The 19036-nt window shown below is 40.4% G+C and overlaps 1 non-coding gene across 1 annotated transcript; it reads right to left on the bottom strand.

Annotated features, from left to right (window-relative positions):
* Positions 1 to 8767: 8767 nt before the first annotated feature.
* On the bottom strand, positions 8768 to 8842 carry Trnat-ugu (transfer RNA threonine (anticodon UGU)). The gene has a single exon. It is a non-coding gene; the product is annotated as a tRNA-Thr (tRNA).
* Between the last annotated feature and the right edge of the window lie 10194 nt (positions 8843 to 19036).

Raw genomic sequence — 19036 nt, 5'->3', positions numbered from 1 at the left:
ATATGGAGCCAAGATTTGGAGACTGCATACAACACTGCATTCATAAAATAACACACGAAGAACGTTGAAACATATGCAAGAGGAAATTAACCACAACCAACCGATTCAATTTTCACCCAAAGAAGTTACGTTCGTAGCGCAATCCTGTCCCTCATGAAATTACCACACACTGGTATACTAAATTTATACTAACTCTCTGTGAAATCTTCCCAAAAAGAATTTCTGAGGGCTACTTTGATGATTACACTACATGCTTCACGTGGTCAACTTGGTTTACACAAAGAGTGTAACTCCACAATAATTTTGAAAAATGAAATAAATTTCATCGAAACGCAATTTAGAAAAGAAAAACCTCGAACTAGTTACTATCGTCTTACTATTAACCTGGTGGGTCAAACAATTGTATAAGCACGTGGTACTGGTCTCACAAAGTACACTCCACGATGTTTGAACATAAAGAGAAGTTGCTATATTGAAAAATATTGTTAAGACGAGACGTTATAATCTCACGCGCATTTGCATTTAAGATTGATGATCTTAGTTAGAGTTACGGATCATCAACTCGTGGTTCCACTTTACTCACAAAGTAGTGGCAAAGCAACTACTTTAAGATATTCTGAACTTCACATTCGAATTACACTACGTTGCAATTTAAGATAACATTAGATATTTTAGAGATAAACCTGAAATAAAGGTGATTAAATTTTCAGTTAGGCTGAACTTAAGAAATCCATTGTCCTGCGGACTTAGCAGACACGCGCTTAACCGGAGATCTTACCACTTCAGACGCTCGCCGTGGGCAGACTGCCCTGGGGCCCCTACGAAGGGCATTCCAGATACAAAACGGAAGTGACCAGAGAGGCAGCTTCCTATACCAACATGACAAGGGACGGGCAGGACCATACTAAGAATAGAAACCTCTTTGCTTTTAGAAAGCGTAGCTACCTGTTCCGAAGTTGGTCCTACTGTTCTCTAGCAGACAAGCTTGTCTGCCGCCATCAAGCATGCAACAAGAAATAAATTTGCTCATTCATCCTTTCACACAGAAGGGAAGGGGGATGACAGTATCTTATTATATACAGTATATAAAAGAAAGCGGATGTAGGTTCCGTATGAGACTGTGTGACATGAATTACATATAAAGTGTGTTTTAAAGTGTAGTAGTGTGACAGATGGTTCTTGATTATGTGTAAAAGTAACATGTTCCACTGCTCAGTCTCCTCCCAGATAGTCAGAAACACCACAGTAAATTTAGAAGTGGAATGTATGCCGTAAATGACAACAGTTTTTAAAAATTAACATGAAAGGTATCCAACAGAGACCTTTCAACATTAACAGCATTTGTAAAGCGATCCGCCACGTTTGTCTGTCTGTGTGTGTGTGTGTGTGTGTGTGTGTCACCTAGAATCGAGCGGTGGCCGGCAACCGACGTGGCAACGCTGTAGCGGCAAGTGACAGACATCAACTAGCAAGTAATTTTAAACGGACTATAGTTAAGCTACTCGTATTCTAAAATATTTCTTTTAACTGATATACACTAACCACTCACCAGCATACTTCCAATACTCGCTCATTACTGTTATCTGCCATCGTCTTCATGCTCACTTAAAATCATAGATTATATTTTACTCTAGCTGGGCACAGCGCCTGAAAATTAATTTACGATAACATGTGACATTATACAAATTTTCATAACAGGAATATCTGCATAAAAAACAATGTTACATTACAAAATATAATCATATATATTTCACATCACTATGAACAGAAATAAGCCAATCTAAAGAACAATTAGTGGGTCAGAGAATAATGTCTGATCGGTACATACAATGTGTCAATAACATTTACGTGTCAGTACCTATGGACCGAGCAACATCCAGCGATGTGTTAGTGATAACGACAGCGCGTAGGTGGGTCTCAGTAGTTATTTATAAGTTTGCATTGTTTTGTGCTATATCTGTTTTAATTTTTTTCCGTACGAACGATAAGAATATCACAGGATCTGGAATTTTTAGTCTACGTGTTTTTTGTTTTTTGTTTGTTTTACTTTTTATAATTTTAATTACATTGTATACTTCCTTTGTCGTCAGTCGTCCGATCTGGTTGTACGCCACAATCTCTTCGCCACCCTCTTCATCCCACAATGGTACAAGCATTTAACATCCTTAATTATTCGTTATATACATTTCTATCTCTGGCTTCTGCTACGATTTTCACCCTTCATGGGTCCTTGTAGTATTATTAACGGAAACTTCAGTTTCTTTCTAAATAAGCGATAAAAGGTGTAACTGATCAAAGGGTCAAGAAATACAAGAAATTTTATTATCCGGGTCGATCAGGCTGTACTTTCATCTGTTTCACAACATCGCACATATTGTCTCCAAGCAAAACATTAGAAAAGGAATGAGAAAGTGTTGCACCCTAACGAATGAAAATATCTGCATAGAACAGCAGAAGTGGTTAGTAGAAGAAAAACAAGATTATAATAGAATAAGCAATACGTGTTTTTGCGCTTTGACGTCATTTGAGGTTGCTGAGAAAAGTGCTTCTATGCCCTCTGGGACTTAAAACGAACTTAACCTACCTATAAATATGTGTCTGATTATTATATTCCTTTCGTTTTATGAGAGTTCTCATAGAATAGAAGCTTGGTAAAGATTCGTGTTTTGAAAAGGACGTTTCTTTATATATTTTCGACATTTGGTCTTAGCAACAACTGCTGTCTCCTACGCAACACCCGGAGGCGATTATTTCCCTTTACGACAGTTCTTACGCTAATATAATGACGCATCTCATTAAAAACTAGCCCTATAGCAATGTCTAGGCACTATAAATTATTGTCTCTTCAAGATACTGCAAAAGCGACAGTCCTTCATGGTACAAAAATCTTTAATTCGGACGAATTTCATTTACACTGTTATTCGTACTTTTGGTTCAGTCTTATCGCTGTTAACTTTAACTGCAAGCACGAATCCTTTGCTACACGATTACACTTTCAGATAATGTGAAACAATATGTATCTGTCTGTTTTGGAAGTGACTGAATATTACGAATGTAGTTTAATATCTTATTCTTAAGGAAACTGCAACCCGTGACGAGTTTCCTTGAAATCTGTATTTAGTCGTGAACTAGTACAGAAACGTCTCATTCACTGGCGAGATTTATGGGAAATAGAGAAGAGCAACAGCAGTAAACCATCACCATCACAGTAAAAAAGGAAGAGCCGCTCATATTTTTTGATGCTTGATAATTGTGTTTGCTAACGTGGTCATTTTTCACAACAAGTGTATAAATATTAATCTTATAATTAGAGAGGAATTTACCCTTATGCAAAGGTGTCGTGAATAAGGCGGAATTCCTCTCCAGTTTTCTTAACAAATACGGAAATAAGAAGAAATGTAATATTCATAAGATGATTATCAGTTTTAGAAATTGAAAGCCCTTTTCTGTTGCAATCCATATTTATTTGTTTCAGATGCGTTTTGTCTTTTTGTATTTAATATGGAACTTTTTCCCTCAATGTCTATTGTCTGTCTTGCTCAAAGCATTTTGACACATGCTTCAGAGACTCAACACAGCACCACTCAATATGCAAAACTACCAAAGAGAACTGGACATGATAATGCTGAGAATCACAAACAACGGGTACAGTAGTGACATAGTAGCAAAGCCAAACAACAAAATTAAATAGAACAATAACAATAACAGTACAAACCAACACGAACTCACACTCTCCTTACCATAAGAGGAACACAAAGTAATCACTATAATATAAGAGAAGACACAACGCAGTATAAAACGAGAAATAGATATAAACTCACTGTCAGATAAAGTCCCTAACATTTTTAAAACACCAGGACAAATGTTGCATAGAAAACGGATATTTCTCTGAAAAATATATCCTGAAAATAAGAAAATGCAAATGTTGGGACAAAGCGGCCCTGGGCCTAAATTCAACTATCTACATCTCTGTCATCAGGATCCAGGATGATATTGACCTACCATCTACTACTATCAGGATACCATCTCCCCCTCCCTTCGGCAGTTTGTGGCCCAATTATTAATGAGTCCCTCCTCTACCTGCCACTTTCAAGGTCACCCACTTCTCCCTACCTTGTAGGACAGTTCGGTGACGTATAAGGATGGCTGTTCTCCTATTAGCTGAGGTATATTGGGCCAATGATGTGTGACGTATCTCTCTCAGCCATGCCTCTTCCATAGCACTTGGGCCGTCATCAGTATAACTTATATTTATTATTCTTATAATTGGCTATCCAAGTAGTATATGTCATAACTCAAAAATGACACAATGAATTCTCATATGTGTCTGTTCCTATGACGTTATAGTGTAAAAATGGTGGGAACTAAAAAAAGAATCCGTATTTTAATATCGTTTCTGACAAGCATATACCACTCTCACGTTACAAAAACACGTTACAGGTCACAAACGAGGCATCCCAGACACTATGCTAAGATAGTTTGCATATAACTGACGTTTTTTAATGCATTGATTTTAAGCATTATTATTTTGAGCAGTGTTAATCATTCTTAATTAGTATAATTTATGATCAAAAAACTGTTGTTGGATGTTTTACCAGACAACCTATGACATCACTATCAAACATTGCAGCCAGCACTATGACACACAGCCTAGTGTTAAAATAGCAGGAAATTGAAAAAATCACTTGCATTAAGTTTAAAATGATGGGAGGCTCGGTGATGCAACTTACATAGGTGTCAGATGTAGACCATTTGACCTAAGTTAAGAACTGTGTAACTCACTAGAGCAAGCTATATGGTTCTCAAATAAATACGACTGCCATGTGTATGTAAGATAATACAGGAAAAAGGGGAGGTATGCACTTGCATTTTTTATTTGTTTAAATGTTGTCACTCATGTCGGTCTGTTTTCCGAAAGCACGCCACACCACTTAGTGTCCCACAGCTGCCGGATGATTCATGAACAGTTGGCAGGCACCGTCCTGTTGCTTGGAGGTGGTGCGACCAACACCAGTCATACACTCTGTTAGGTATTGTTGTTGCTTGACTGAGACCCAAGATTGAGCCACAAAATGATAGTCTGCCATTGTGTGCTACGAGGCTCACACTGCCTTGACAGGCCACAGATCGTATATTGACAGAGGCCTACCACTCCGCTGCCACATTGTATTATGGAAGCAGGGCAGGGTGTGGGCAGATTTTAGAAGGGTATTGATACATCACCTACACCTACATTCGTGAAACCTGACCCCATGCAGACCCCCCATTCAAATTGGTTGTGGCCTGCCACATGCTAGAGGCAAGGAATATTGATACTTAGAAATTGATGCCTAAAGTTAAAAAAAAAATGTCTAATCACCAAATTTAAATGTGCAGTATAGCTATGTGAACCTACTTCCCTCATAGCTACTTGTAGTGGGCTGATGGCTGTGATATCTTTCTTCCAAGACCATGGAATAAGGTTTCTCTAGTTAATGCAGCTTCACCTATACACCTTGTATCACACAGATGAACTTCGAGGATTTACCACGTAGATACCTGTCAGGTGATCAACAAATTTCCTTGCCCAGATGATGCTGTTAGATGCATAACATCCACATGTCATCTTATTGTGTATGGTAGAGTGCACTTTGTCTCTTAGAGAGTACTTCCTTAGTTTAAGGCACATTCCTGTTCCATTTGCGAATGGGTTTTGGAAAGAAGAACTATCGTTAAATCTTTGTATTAATCCTAATTTCTCGTTGCGGTTATTTCAAGAGATTTATGTTGTCTGGAAAATACTCTCTCAGATTAATTTCAATAGTAGCCATAACTGTGATGTTCAGCGCCTTTTTTGTAGCTAGTGCTACAGGAGTTCGTTTAACATCCCGATAACAACTGCGTGTATGCTGCCATTCTTTGGATCTTGTATGTCTTTTCTATTAATGTGCCCCACTAAGTGTCCAAGACTCACAACCAATAGTCAGAATAGGTCTTATTTATTATTATTATTATTATTATTTATTTTATGGCCTTCATTGGACCACTGTAGTAAAAAATACAAAGTTCTAAACAAGTTGTTACACAGGGATAAAATATGGTTCGACAATAACTTAATATGATATTTAGGTAATATAATTATTAGAGGCTATTCTTACAGGGTGTTTCAAAAATGACCGGTATATTTGAAACGGCAATAAAAACTAAACGAGCAGCGATAGAAATACACCGTTTGTTGCAATATGCTTGGGACAACAGTACATTTTCAGGCAGACAAACTTTCTAAATTACAGTAGTTACAATTTTCAACAACAGATGGCGCTGCGGTCTGGGAAACTCTATAGTACGATATTTTCCACATATCCACCATGCGTAGCAATAATATGGCGTAGTCTCTGAATGAAATTACCCGAAACCTTTGACAACGTGTCTGGCGGAATGGCTTCACATGCAGATGAGATGTACTGCTTCAGCTGTACAATTGTTTCTGGATTCTGGCGGTACACCTGGTCTTTCAAGTGTCCCCACAGAAAGAAGTCACAGGGGTTCATGTCTGGCGAATAGGGAGGCCAATCCACGCCGCCTCCTGTATGTTTCGGATAGCCCAAAGCAATCACACGATCATCAAAATATTCATTCAGGAAATTAAAGACGTCGGCCGTGCGATGTGGCCGGGCACCATCTTGCATAAACCACGAGGTGTTCGCAGTGTCGTCTAAGGCAGTTTGTACCGCCACAAATTCACGAAGAATGTCCAGATAGCGTGATGCAGTAATCGTTTCGGATCTGAAAAATGGGCCAATGATTCCTTTGGAAGAAATGGCGGCCCAGACCAGTACTTTTTGAGGATGCAGGGACGATGGGACTGCAACATGGGGCTTTTCGGTTCCCCATATGCGCCAGTTCTGTTTATTGACGAAGCCGTCCAGGTAAAAATAAGCTTCGTCAGTAAACCAAATGCTGCCCACATGCATATCGCCATCATCAATCCTGTGCACTATATCGTTAGCGAATGTCTCTCGTGCAGCAATGGTAGCGGCGCTGAGGGGTTGCCGCGTTTGAATTTTGTATGGATAGAGATGTAAACTCTGGCTCATGAGACGATACGTGGACGTTGGCGTCATTTGGACCGCAGCTGCAACACGGCGAACGGAAACCCGAGGCCGCTGTTGGATCACCTGCTGCACTAGCTGCGCGTTGCCCTCTGTGGTTGCCGTACGCGGTCGCCCTACCTTTCCAGCACGTTCATCCGTCACGTTCCCAGTCCGTTGAAAATTTTCAAAGAGATCCTTTATTGTATCGCTTTTCGGTCCTTTGGTTACATTAAACCTCCGTTGAAAACTTCGTCTTGTTGCAACAACACTGTGTTCTAGGCGGTGGAATTCCAACACCAGAAAAATCCTCTGTTCTAAGGAATAAACCATGTTGTCTACAGCACACTTGCACGTTGTGAACAGCACACGCTTACAGCAGAAAGACGACGTACAGAATGGCGCACCCACAGACTGCGTTGTCTTCTATATCTTTCACATCACTTGCAGCGCCATCTGTTGTTGAAAATTGTAACTACTGTAATTTCGAAAGTTTGTCTGCCTGAAAATGTACTGTTGTCCCAAGCATATTGCAACAAACGGTGTATTTCTATTGCTGCTCGTTTAGTTTTTATTGCCGTTTCAAATATACCGGTCATTTTTGAAACATCCTGTATATGAAAGGTGTTTTGCTCTTCTGTCTGCCCAATATTTCTTATTTCTTTCAGATATTTTCTTTCTTTCTTCGTCTGAGACAACTCTTCCTGTACTCCTTTTATTGATTTTCATTTGTAGTCTGGTTTGCGGGTCTTGCAGTATTCTGGTTTTCTCTGTCTTGGTTTTTAGGTCATCTACTGTAATTTGAAGTTCTTTTATATCTTCCTTAATTTCTGTGATCCATTTAATGTCGCTCTTGCTATTCCACAATTTTTGTATTATTTTTTTACTAATTCTGTTTTCTGAAGTTCTCATCAGATGTCCAAAGAATGAGATGCGTTTCTTCCTGATTGTGCTCATGACTGGTTCTATTTTCTGATATACTGTTTCATTTGATGCTATTCTCCAATGTCCATTTATTTTATACTGTTTATTTATACATGTCCTAATTATTCTTCTTTCTATTTTTAGTATTCTGTCAATTTCTGCTGTATTAGTTGTTTTGAAGATAGTTTCAGCTGTATACGTTATTTCTGGTTGTGTAACTGTTTTATAGTGTTTTGATTTTGCATCTATAGATAGGCTTTTTTTGTCATATGTAGTTTTGGTAATGTAATTTGCATAGTTCAGTTTTTTATTCTATTTTGCCGTGATGGCTTCTCAGTTAGATTGTGTGTTATTATTTCGCCTAAATATTTAAATTTATCAACAATTTTGATTTCCTGTTCTCCTATTGTAATTTTGTTTGCAAGTGGTGGATCAGTTAGCATAATCTCCGTTTTTTCAAATGATATTCTAAGGCCTACTTTCTCTGCTATTTCTTGTAGTGATTTCACTTGTTGCCAGGCTCCTTGAACGGTGTTGGCTAGGAGAGCAAGATCATCAGCGAATCTCAAGCAGTTTAAGCTAATATCATCTTTTGCACTTCCAATTCTTATCCTTTTTTTTAACTATATATATATGACGGTAATATCTGTTCCCGAAAGAACAGTTATCGTGGATGACCATGCAGCTTTGCTAGAAATGAAATGATAATTAAATAGACACCCTAGCTGCAAGCAGGCGTTGATACACTTCATTGGGGACATGTTGAAAATGTGTGCCCCGACCGGGACTCGAACCCGGGATCTCCTGCTTACATGGCAGACGCTCTATCCATCTGAGCCACCGCGGGCACAGAGGATAGTGCGTCTGCAGGGACTTATCCCTTGCACGCTCGCCGTGAGATCCACATTCCCAACATGTCCACAACTCTACATTCGTTGTGCGCCTAATAGATGTTTCCCCATCATACTCATTACTCGTGGCAGATTAATCTACCAAGTCCCGTACGAGTTCGGGCATAGCGTGTGCGTTCGCACAAGAATGTCAAAGGCCGGGAACCCATATTTTTTTAACTATATATATATGACGGTAATATCTGTTCCCGAAAGAACAGTTATCGTGGATGACCATGCAGCTTTGCTAGAAATGAAATGATAATTAAATAGACACCCTAGCTGCAAGCGGGCGTTGATACACTTCATTGGGGACATGTTGAAAATGTGTGCCCCGACCGGGACTCGAAATTAGTTTTGGATGGGGTCCTAGATTTCTTAAAATTTTTAATACTGAAGGTCTGTGGAGACAGTCATATGCCTTCTTAAAATCTACAAATGTTATTGCCAGAGGTTTGTTCCGTTTCTTGTAGTATGCCATAATCAATTTTAAACTAATTATCTGCTCTGCACAGCTTCTCCATGGTCTGAAACCTCCCTGATATTCCCCTAACTCCTAATTGCTCCTTGATTCTTTCATATAGGATCTTGGATAGAATTTTATATGTGCAATCTAGGAGAGAGATTCCTCTGTAGTTGTCTGGGTTGCTCTTATCTCCCTTTTTGTGTAGTGGGTGGATGATAGCTGTGGTCCAATGTTAGGGAAATCGGTCTGTTACCCAAATTTTTGTTTGAGCCATGTGTAAGGAGGTCTTCACTGTGTCACTTGCATATTTCCAGATTTTAACAAAAACCTGATCTTCTCCACATGCCTTATAATTTGTTTGTTCTTTAAGAATTTTTTCTACTTCTTGGAAAGTTGGAGGGTCTAGTTTGTTAGGTTTGGTTTTTATTGGGGTATTTATGTTGATTTGTATGGGTTCTTTGGGTACCTCGCAATTCAGAAGTTTGTAAAATGCTTTTGCCATCATTTCTGCATTTTCCTTGTTACTGTGTGTCATTCTTCCTTCTTCATCTTTCAGTATTAGTGTAGGGGCCTCATATTGTTGTAGTTGTTTCCCAAAGATTTTGTAGTAGTTCCTGGAGTTGGTTTTATGATAATTACCTTCTATAGACTTTATAATATCTTTATGAAATCCTCTCTTGATTTTTCTAATATTTTGAGTGAATTTTTTTCTTTCATTTTTTAGGTTGATGGCATTTTCTTCAGTTTTATGTGTTTGAAACTTTAACCATGCTTGGTGTCTATCTTCATGGAATTTGACACATTCTGATGTCCACCATGCATGTTTCCTTCGTGGGTTCAAGGGAGCTAGATTCTCTGCTTCTTTTTTTAAGATTAGGCACTAGTTGTTCTAGATCATCTGTTTATTTGATGGTTTGTGTTATTTGTTGGTACCTATTATTTTTAATTAGCTGATGTTGGTCAAACCTCCTTTTTATTTTATTAGTTTTTCCGGTCCTCTTCTTTAACGGTGTGAATTTGATTTTAATTTTAACCATATAATGGTCTGAGCCTGTGTCTACTCCTCTCAGTACTTTAACATTGTGGATCTCCTTATGAAAATTTTTGTCCATACAGACATGGTCTAACTGCCACTCGCCCTTCCTCCAGTCTGGATGTTTCCATGTTTTAAGTTTACATGGCTTCCTCTTAAAGAATGTTGATTTAGATATAAGGTTGTGTTCTCTGTAGAGTTCTACAAGTCTTTGACCGTTTTTGTTTGTAAATTTATGTGGACTCCATTTTCCAATTATATCTTTATATTTCCTTTCTTTCCCCAACTGAGCATTGAAATCTCCCAATAAGATTTTTACATTCTTTTTATTTACTCTGTTCACAGTTTGTTCTAGAAGGTCCCAAAATTTATCTACCTCTTCCTTTGTTTTTGTTAGACAATTTTTTTCATTTGTTGGGGCATGAGCATTTATTATTGTATAGGTTTTATTCATTGTTTTAAAGCTTAGAATCGCAATTCTTGGTGATACTGCTTGGAAATCCGTTACTGAATCTATTATTTTTATGTTTACTAAAAACCCTGTTCCAAACTGGGGACATTGTTTCATTGCCCTCGGTCCTGGTTTCCCATTATAAATTCTGTATCCTTGTGATTCGAATGGGTCCTCTGTGGTGTTTCTCATTTCTTGGATCCCTGTTATTAAAATTTTTTGTTTATTTAGTTCATCTGTGAGCTCGTTGAGTTTTCCGGTCTGAAGTAGTGAGTTTATGTTGTGTGTTGCTATATAATTTATTTGCTCATGTTTAATCTTCTTTTTGTGTTTTAGTGTGCATTTGGACGGTTGTAAACGCTCGGATTCGTTGCTGTCTTCTAGTTGACTACCCACCGAATCCGATGTAGCCTTTTCCTGCCTTTTTGAGCAGGACGGTGGAATTTTTTTCCTAAAAGACCTCTCCATTTTTGACTGTCGAAGGTTGTCGACCTTAGTTGGAGCAAGCTCCGATGTACAACTACTGTTGTTAACCGCAGAGGGTATGTTTGGTCCGCGAGAGCTATTTTATTTCACTCAAGTCCGCCAGTAAACCGGTGAGGACTTCCCTATCCGCCACCTGGGCGGTCTAATATGTGTGCTGTAAACCATTTTTTTTTTCGTGGATGTATTACATTTCCTTAAGATTCTACCAATGAAACTCTATGGCATCTGATTTTCTTACAAGTTGTGTTAAAATTAGTCTACTTTAGGTCTGCCCAGACCTTTACTCTTAGATATTTTATGTTTCTTCCCGTTTCTGGTGGTTTAATGCAAATAGCATAATTGAACAGTAGTAGACCTCTGTGACTACATATGTGTAACAGTTACACTCATTTACATTTGAGGTCAACTACTGGTCCCTGCGCCAACCATCGGTCTGCTGTTTTTTCCTAAGTTTCATTGGTTTGTCCTTCATGGCAGACAAACCTTGCTACAGTACATCACAGGCGACAGTTTTCCTCCCTACTGGAACAAGTTCCCCGAGTTTTATTGTGCACCGCTGAAAGTCATATTTAGCCTGATCATTAAACAGAAAACCTAATCCTAAGATTTCAAAGTAACCTTATCCTACATGGGACATAGCTTCCACATTCTCCCAGAACCGTTCCACACCAACTTGGAAACTCGGTAATTCTGAACCTGATAATGCCTCATCACTACTCACTATTCCACGTGTCAGTAATGTGACGATTCAACTGCTGTTTAACCAAGACGTCCAGATGTGCCACTGACATATATGCCTCTGTGACAGACAAAAATTTATGCTTCCTACCATTTACAATGACTAATAGGCAACACTCCACCTCTACATACGTTTTTGCTGCAACTGCAATGTGCTTGGAATGTCTGCCAGTGGATTTGGAGATTCCATTCATGTTTAACGCTTGATTACTTCCCATTTAGTTTTCCATAATCTTGCTGCTGGTGCTCAGTCAAGCCACATTTTGTAAATTGTGGTCTATGGATGTAGCCCAAACGTCTATATCCATAACACCTTACATCAGAAGAAGGAACACCTCATTTACCTCGTACTCATGTTTCCACATCTAACTCCTCAAGTTCCGTAGCTAAGCTGGTGGCAGCAGGCAGGTCCTTAGTGGTTCCTGCCCATACTTTCTTTGACATATTAGGTTGCGGTGCCTATAGCAAAGGATCTAATGTCCTTTGTACCGCCTCCTGGAGAATAACTTCCTTTGCTTCATCATTCACCGTCACCAGTTATATATCTGTTCTAATTCTACATATTCTGACTGACTTTTTTTGCCTCTGCGATACTTCACTCACCAGTTTCCTAAAGAATCTTATAGCACTGCAAGACCCCATCCTTTTGTTGATTGAATATAAGGTTATTTCTTGACCCGCTGTGATACATAATAGATGCCTTTGCTTCTCTTGTCAAACGCATCTTGATCATAAGCAATAATGGCCCATCTGTCCAGAAACCTAGAATTGTGTCTCTCACTAGGTCATCTATAAATAACACATCCACCACTGACTTACCCAGAAATGGGGTAACTAAATTAGTGGCAGCTGAATCTAATAAAGGAGCACGCAAACAGGATGATGTCCTGTCCTCCTTCATTGCAACTAGCTGCCTATACATATCTGAGTTACTCTTCGTATAGTTGTTATGTAATGGAATCGGTTATTTACCGTGCAATACATCCCACTGCAGCCTCAAGCCTGTGGAACAATATAATTTGTGAAATCGAAATAGCAGTTTCTAGCCTTCCTTCGTGAGACTTATTTTGCCAAATACCTCAATTTGCCTTTATTTGACTTCGATCTCCTCCATGCCCAGTTTTCCACATTAATAGCGCATAAAGGAAGGATTTCCGCCGGCCGAAGTGGCCGTGCGGTTAAAGGCGCTGCAGCCTGGAACCGCAAGACCGCTACGGTCGCAGGTTCGAATCCTGCCTCGGGCATGGATGTTTGTGATGTCCTTAGGTTAGTTAGGTTTAACTAGTTCTAAGTTCTAGGGGACTAATGACCTCAGCAGTTGAGTCCCATAGTGCTCAGAGCCATTTGAACCATTTGAAGGATTTCCTTAATAGGGACCAGCTTAAGTCTGTACAGTATGTTGATTCTTTTTGTTAAGACGTGTGGAATAACATTCTTTGTGGGGGCAGTAGCAATTTATAGCTCTTTTTCTTAAGACTTGTGGAAGAACATTATTTGTGGAGAAACACTTTTAGTAAATAAATGGATTATACAATACTTTTCTGCTAACCCTACCGCCGGATTTGTGACTGTGTATCGCTAATGCAATATAAACTATGCAGAATATCAAAAACGTCTACTTTTCTTCTACGTATCTCATATTTGAAGCAGCATATAAAGTAATGTGTATGGCTAAATATCACAGAAGTATCGCATTTTATTACCGGAAGATGTAACACATATACTAAAGAAGCCGCATACATTGTACTTGCCATTGTATGCATATTACCACCCCTTATCCCAGAGCTGCCAATATAAGAAGCGTAATATTTTACTGCTACACAACAAACAAGTTGCAATAGTAATAGTATATGTGTATTTTATACTCGAAATCGTTTGTATCTTGATAAATAATACAGACAGTTTTTATTTTTGGATGCACGATTGAATTTTTGCTTTCACTATCAGATATCTATGGCAATACTTGCAAATTATGACAAGCAGGTTGCATTCTCCCCTCTGTATCCAGATTTTTCCGTACACTCTGCTCGAAGTAATTTGTAAGCTTACTATGTAAATTTAAGGTCGAGGGGGGGGGGGGGGGGGGAAACGAAAGGAAAGTGCAGGAACTGATGATATCAGCTGTGCGACTGTCGGCGGAATGGGATGCGGCTGCAAATGCTTCTGCTCGCTAGTTCTCGTCGTCTAACTCGGGGATGATCTACCCGTTCTAACGCCAGAAACGTGCGCTTAACACCTGTTGAAGTGCATGAATAAAATCCTTTCGATGCTGCTGACCGACAAGTACAAATGTTCAAAAAAAGTGGTTCAAATTGCTCTGAGCACTATGGGACTTAACTTCTAAGGTCATCAGTCCCCTAGAACTTAGAACTACTTAAACCTAACTAACCTAAGGACATCACACACATCCATGCCCGAGGCAGGATTCGAACCTGCGACCGTAGCGGTCGCGCGGTTCCAGACTGAAGCGCCTAGAACAGCTCGGCCATTCCGGCCGGCGTAAAATGTTAACCAGGGCACTGTCTAGAAGGCTGAAGACAAATGACGAATGTAATACGTGTATTAAGTTCCTTAAAATTCACAAGTTTTTATTCATAACTAAATACAATTTCTGACGACATCTTCCAAGCAGTTAGGTGCCGTTTTAATTATTGCTCAACCCCCAGAGCGACACCGAACACGCTATAAATTTTAATGAAAGTTGTTAAAAGCTGAAAAACATTGATTGATATTTAGCAAATCGATAAGTTCGCTAAAACATGGCCTAATCCCTATGATCTAAAGTTCATTCGACACTAGTGCGAGTTCCTAAATGTCGGGTGCCACCAAATATTTAAAGTTCCGACTGGTTTATGGCTCAAATGGCTCTGAGCACTATGGGACTTAACATCTATGGTCATCAGTCCCCTAGAACTTAGAACTACTTAAACCTAACTAACCTAAGGACAGCACACAACACCCAGCCATCACGAGGCAGAGAAAATCCCTGACCCCGCCGGGAATCGAACCCGGGAACCCGGGCGTGGGAAGCGAGAACGCTACCGCACGACCACGAGATGCGGGCTCCGACTGGTTTAAATACAGTTAAATTCCAGTGTTACTGTTTCAGTATCAATCACCTAAATATGGTGAAAATAATTGGAGTCCAATCTGACCGTATCAGAAACTAATTCCCATTAATCTCCCAAAACACAGTTCGGAATGCTCAAAAATAAACGGAGTCTCTCAGTAGCGCTTCAGCGGCCAACTGTGGCGGCACTCGAACGAAAACACCGTCGCACAGCTACGATTTTGCAGCAAAGTCCTGTTTTCTTACAGAAACAATCACCAGAAGAAATAGCGCGTGAAAAACACAAGCCCCTACTGTGTTCCACACCGAAAATATTCTAAATCCGGATTCTTCGTGAAAAATTCTGTCTTCCGTTTGTGTGCACATGTGAAATTCGGTTAAGTTCAGCACTTCTGGAACCGCAGGAACTATCACTGAAGTGTCACGTCGAGCAATTCAAGTGCGGCGTCGACAAAGGCGCGCAGAACTCTGACCTGGAGGTTTGTGTCAGTTCCACTTAAATACCCACGATCGGAATTTCCCCAAGATACTTCACGTAACTGCTTTCCATTAATCACAACTTCTTTGCATAGCTTTTTACATAGAAGAGAAATCTTAATTCTGTTTGCACCATTACTGTATACGCGCGCTCAAATTCTCATAAAAAACATATGTTACACAAATCTGTAGCTGCAATAGTTTGCCCAGAATTAATGTTTCAATGTTTTGCAATTATATTTGCAGAATGCGAAAATAGTTCTTGTCCATTTGTGACACTAAATAACATTACAGTTCTTTACAAGGTACCACTTTCCACACAGATCTGAAGGGCTCTTTATGAAGCACTGATCAAAATTTACGAATATAGAAAGGTTAAACAAATATAGGCAAAGCTACGCAAAATTATTAATAAACACACACAACATATCTTAATAATTACAAATATCACAAACTAATCATGTTAAAGCCCGCCCGACTAACCCCTTGGTCTAACGCGCTGCTTTCCAAGCGAGAAGGCGTGCTGGTCCCCGGCCGAATAAACTCAGCAAAAATTGGCGTTACTTTCGTCTGGTATGAGACGTTCCGTGGAGTGGGAGGGGGGGCGGGGGGGAGGCAAATAGAACTATGACTCTGGGTTCGGTGTGGGGCGGCGGTGAGGTGGGTGGACTACTGTGGCCTGTTGTGGGGTTGTGAACCATTAAGGGCAACGGCGGGATGAAGCCTCTCCGTCGTTTCTAGGCCGCAGGTTCAATACACAATACAATACACAATCATGTTAAAATGTGTATAGCGACACCCTCTGACATACACTGCCATCTGTCAGGTATTATTTATTTCAATTAAATATTAGCAACAAATTAATAACATTAGTATTTAACCAGTGAAATGTTAATGCTGCAAATTATAGAAGTATGTCAGTCGTTACGTTTTGGCGAGACCTTTAAAATGAGCACCCGCCCTTCTCTGTAACTACATTGGTTCAAAAGCTATAAATCAGGGACGGGCAGGAATTCCGCACGTGTGCGGTGCACATGCACGTGTGCAGTTAACAGGTGTTCTGCGTGCACACAGGGGCAAGCTGGCCACCCGCTTCTCTCCCCTCCCCACCATACCGTCTCTCCGCTTCTTCCTCTGTAATGCGTTTTGTTTCCTGGCCTGCTTTATTGAATGAAGGAATAAGGTTAGTAGGAGTGCTTGAAAGCAATCATCGTTTGAAAGAGTACCTATTACCTACGATACGTTTTATTTAATTATCACAGGTGGAGTTTACGTTTAATGTCTGGAACAACATTTCTACATACAGACAAACGCAAACAGTTACGCAAATTTTCATTACTGATGTTTGCTCTTAACCGAGACTTATTAATTTTCATAACAGAAAAAAATCTCCCACAAACGTATGTCGAGCCAAACATTGATATTATCTTCGCGGCTTCACGATGGAGACGAGGAAACTTGCTGTGGAAAGTCGTGATAAAAGTCTATCACACGTCTTCCCAAAAGGAACCTGTCTCTCAGACGAGAATTACGCTGTAGACCTATTTATTCCATTTGCAAACTGGGATGAATATCATCTACAGAAACAGCAGATTGTCTCGAGAACTATTCAAAACCTTGGGATAAGTAAGATATATCCCCAAATCGCTTGAGAAATTCCTCTTTTATTGCACTAAGAACGGCAACATACTGAAATTTATTATAATGGCGTTCAATATTAAACTTCCGCTGACCAGCGAGAATACTGTCACATATTATACATTTCCAATTTTCACGTTTTTGCACAGAGAAAAAATGATTCTCCCATTCCTTTTTAAAAGATAGCAAATCTCCAATTCTCCGTTTCCTTGATTCACTCTCCATTTTCCGGTTATTGAAATTCACTGCGTAGTGGTCGCTTCGCTTCAACGTCCGCAGCTGCCGGCTGTCGCCACTGCTCCGTTCGACGATTGCACTCGAGCAGCACACGTCCAGCGCTGTGTGCTCATGAGCCGCGTGCAACGTTTGCCCGCCCCTGCTATAAATTATTCAGTAAATTTCACATGATGCAGATTTGTTTATGTTATATTCTTTGATATGAAATCCACATAAATCGTATGAGCGTCTCGCCTGATTCGTCTCAAACTTCTCTTTCATTTGCCTTATCATACTTTGTTGTAATAATTTGCGTTTGCGTGTAATCAACGCGGAAGTGGATAAAGCATTATCTTGAAGCCGTGCACTGGAACAGGATGATCCCGCATGACGTCACGTAACGGCCAGCCATTTGAAACTGACAGGTATACGTGGAGCGACCTGTCGCTGGCCACTCGCTCTCCGCCGTCTTCCTCCTCGCTCTCGCCCGTTACATGGCTGAGCCGGCCTCACCGGCCGTCGTGTGCTCGCCCTTTAAGCGTGACCCGCGATCAAACTTATCTTCAAATGGCTCTGAGCACTATGGGACTCAACTGCTGAGGTCATAAGTCCCCTAGAACTTAGAACTACTTAAACCTAACTAACCTAAGGACAGCACACAACACCCAGCCATCACGAGGCAGAGAAAATCCCCGACCCCGCCGGGAATCGAACCCGGGAACCCGGGCGTGGGAAGCGAGAACGCTACCGCACGACCACGAGATGCGGGCCAAACTTATCTCTCCCAATGACAACAAATGGCTGTCACGCCACAGCTGCATGGGGACGTTATGCGAAATCGGCCATGTACTGGACCGAGCCTCGAACCCAGGATCTCTGCTTATTAAGCAGTTGTGTTAACCACTACGCCATAAGGACACAGTGTTCGTCGCAAATGCTCGGACTACCTCGGCACACTCCTCCGCTAACCCACATTCATACCTAGCACCACCTATCTGCAGTCCCCGTCCATGTGCTCCGTGATTGCTAATTTTACATTAGGTCGAATGATATCGTTCATCCACACTGAAGGCTGTGGATTCATTGCCCATCGAAACGAACCAGTTATATGATTGTATCGCGTCTGTTCTTTCGGACATGTCCACACGTTCATATTACTGATTCGCCTTGATGGACAATAAATCCACAACATTCAGTGCGGGTGCGCAATATCTTTCGAGCTCCAGTGGGAATCTAAAATTAGTGAGTATGGAGGACTTGGATGGGGACTACGAATAGGTGGCGCTATGTGAGAATGTGGGTTGGCTGAGGGTATTCTGAGACAGACCGTACAGCTATAATGAACATTGTGTCTGGATGGCGCAGTGGTTATGCAATTACCTAGTAAGCAGGAGATCCTAGGTTCGAGTCTAAGACCAGCACACATTCTCTCTCATCGCAGCTGATTCCGCACAAAAGACCCGATGCAGCTGATATCATCAATTCCTTCCCTTTCCTTTCCTTTCTTCTCCTCCATCTTCAATTTTCATAATATGTGTCAGAGCTGCAGATTCCGTATGGTGTGTATTCCTTAAGAC

This window comes from Schistocerca nitens, chromosome 2 (assembly GCF_023898315.1).
Source record: "Schistocerca nitens isolate TAMUIC-IGC-003100 chromosome 2, iqSchNite1.1, whole genome shotgun sequence".
NCBI classification, from domain to species: domain Eukaryota; kingdom Metazoa; phylum Arthropoda; class Insecta; order Orthoptera; family Acrididae; genus Schistocerca; species Schistocerca nitens.
Note: the sequence above shows the minus strand (reverse complement) of the source record. Positions and strands in the feature narration are given on the sequence as shown.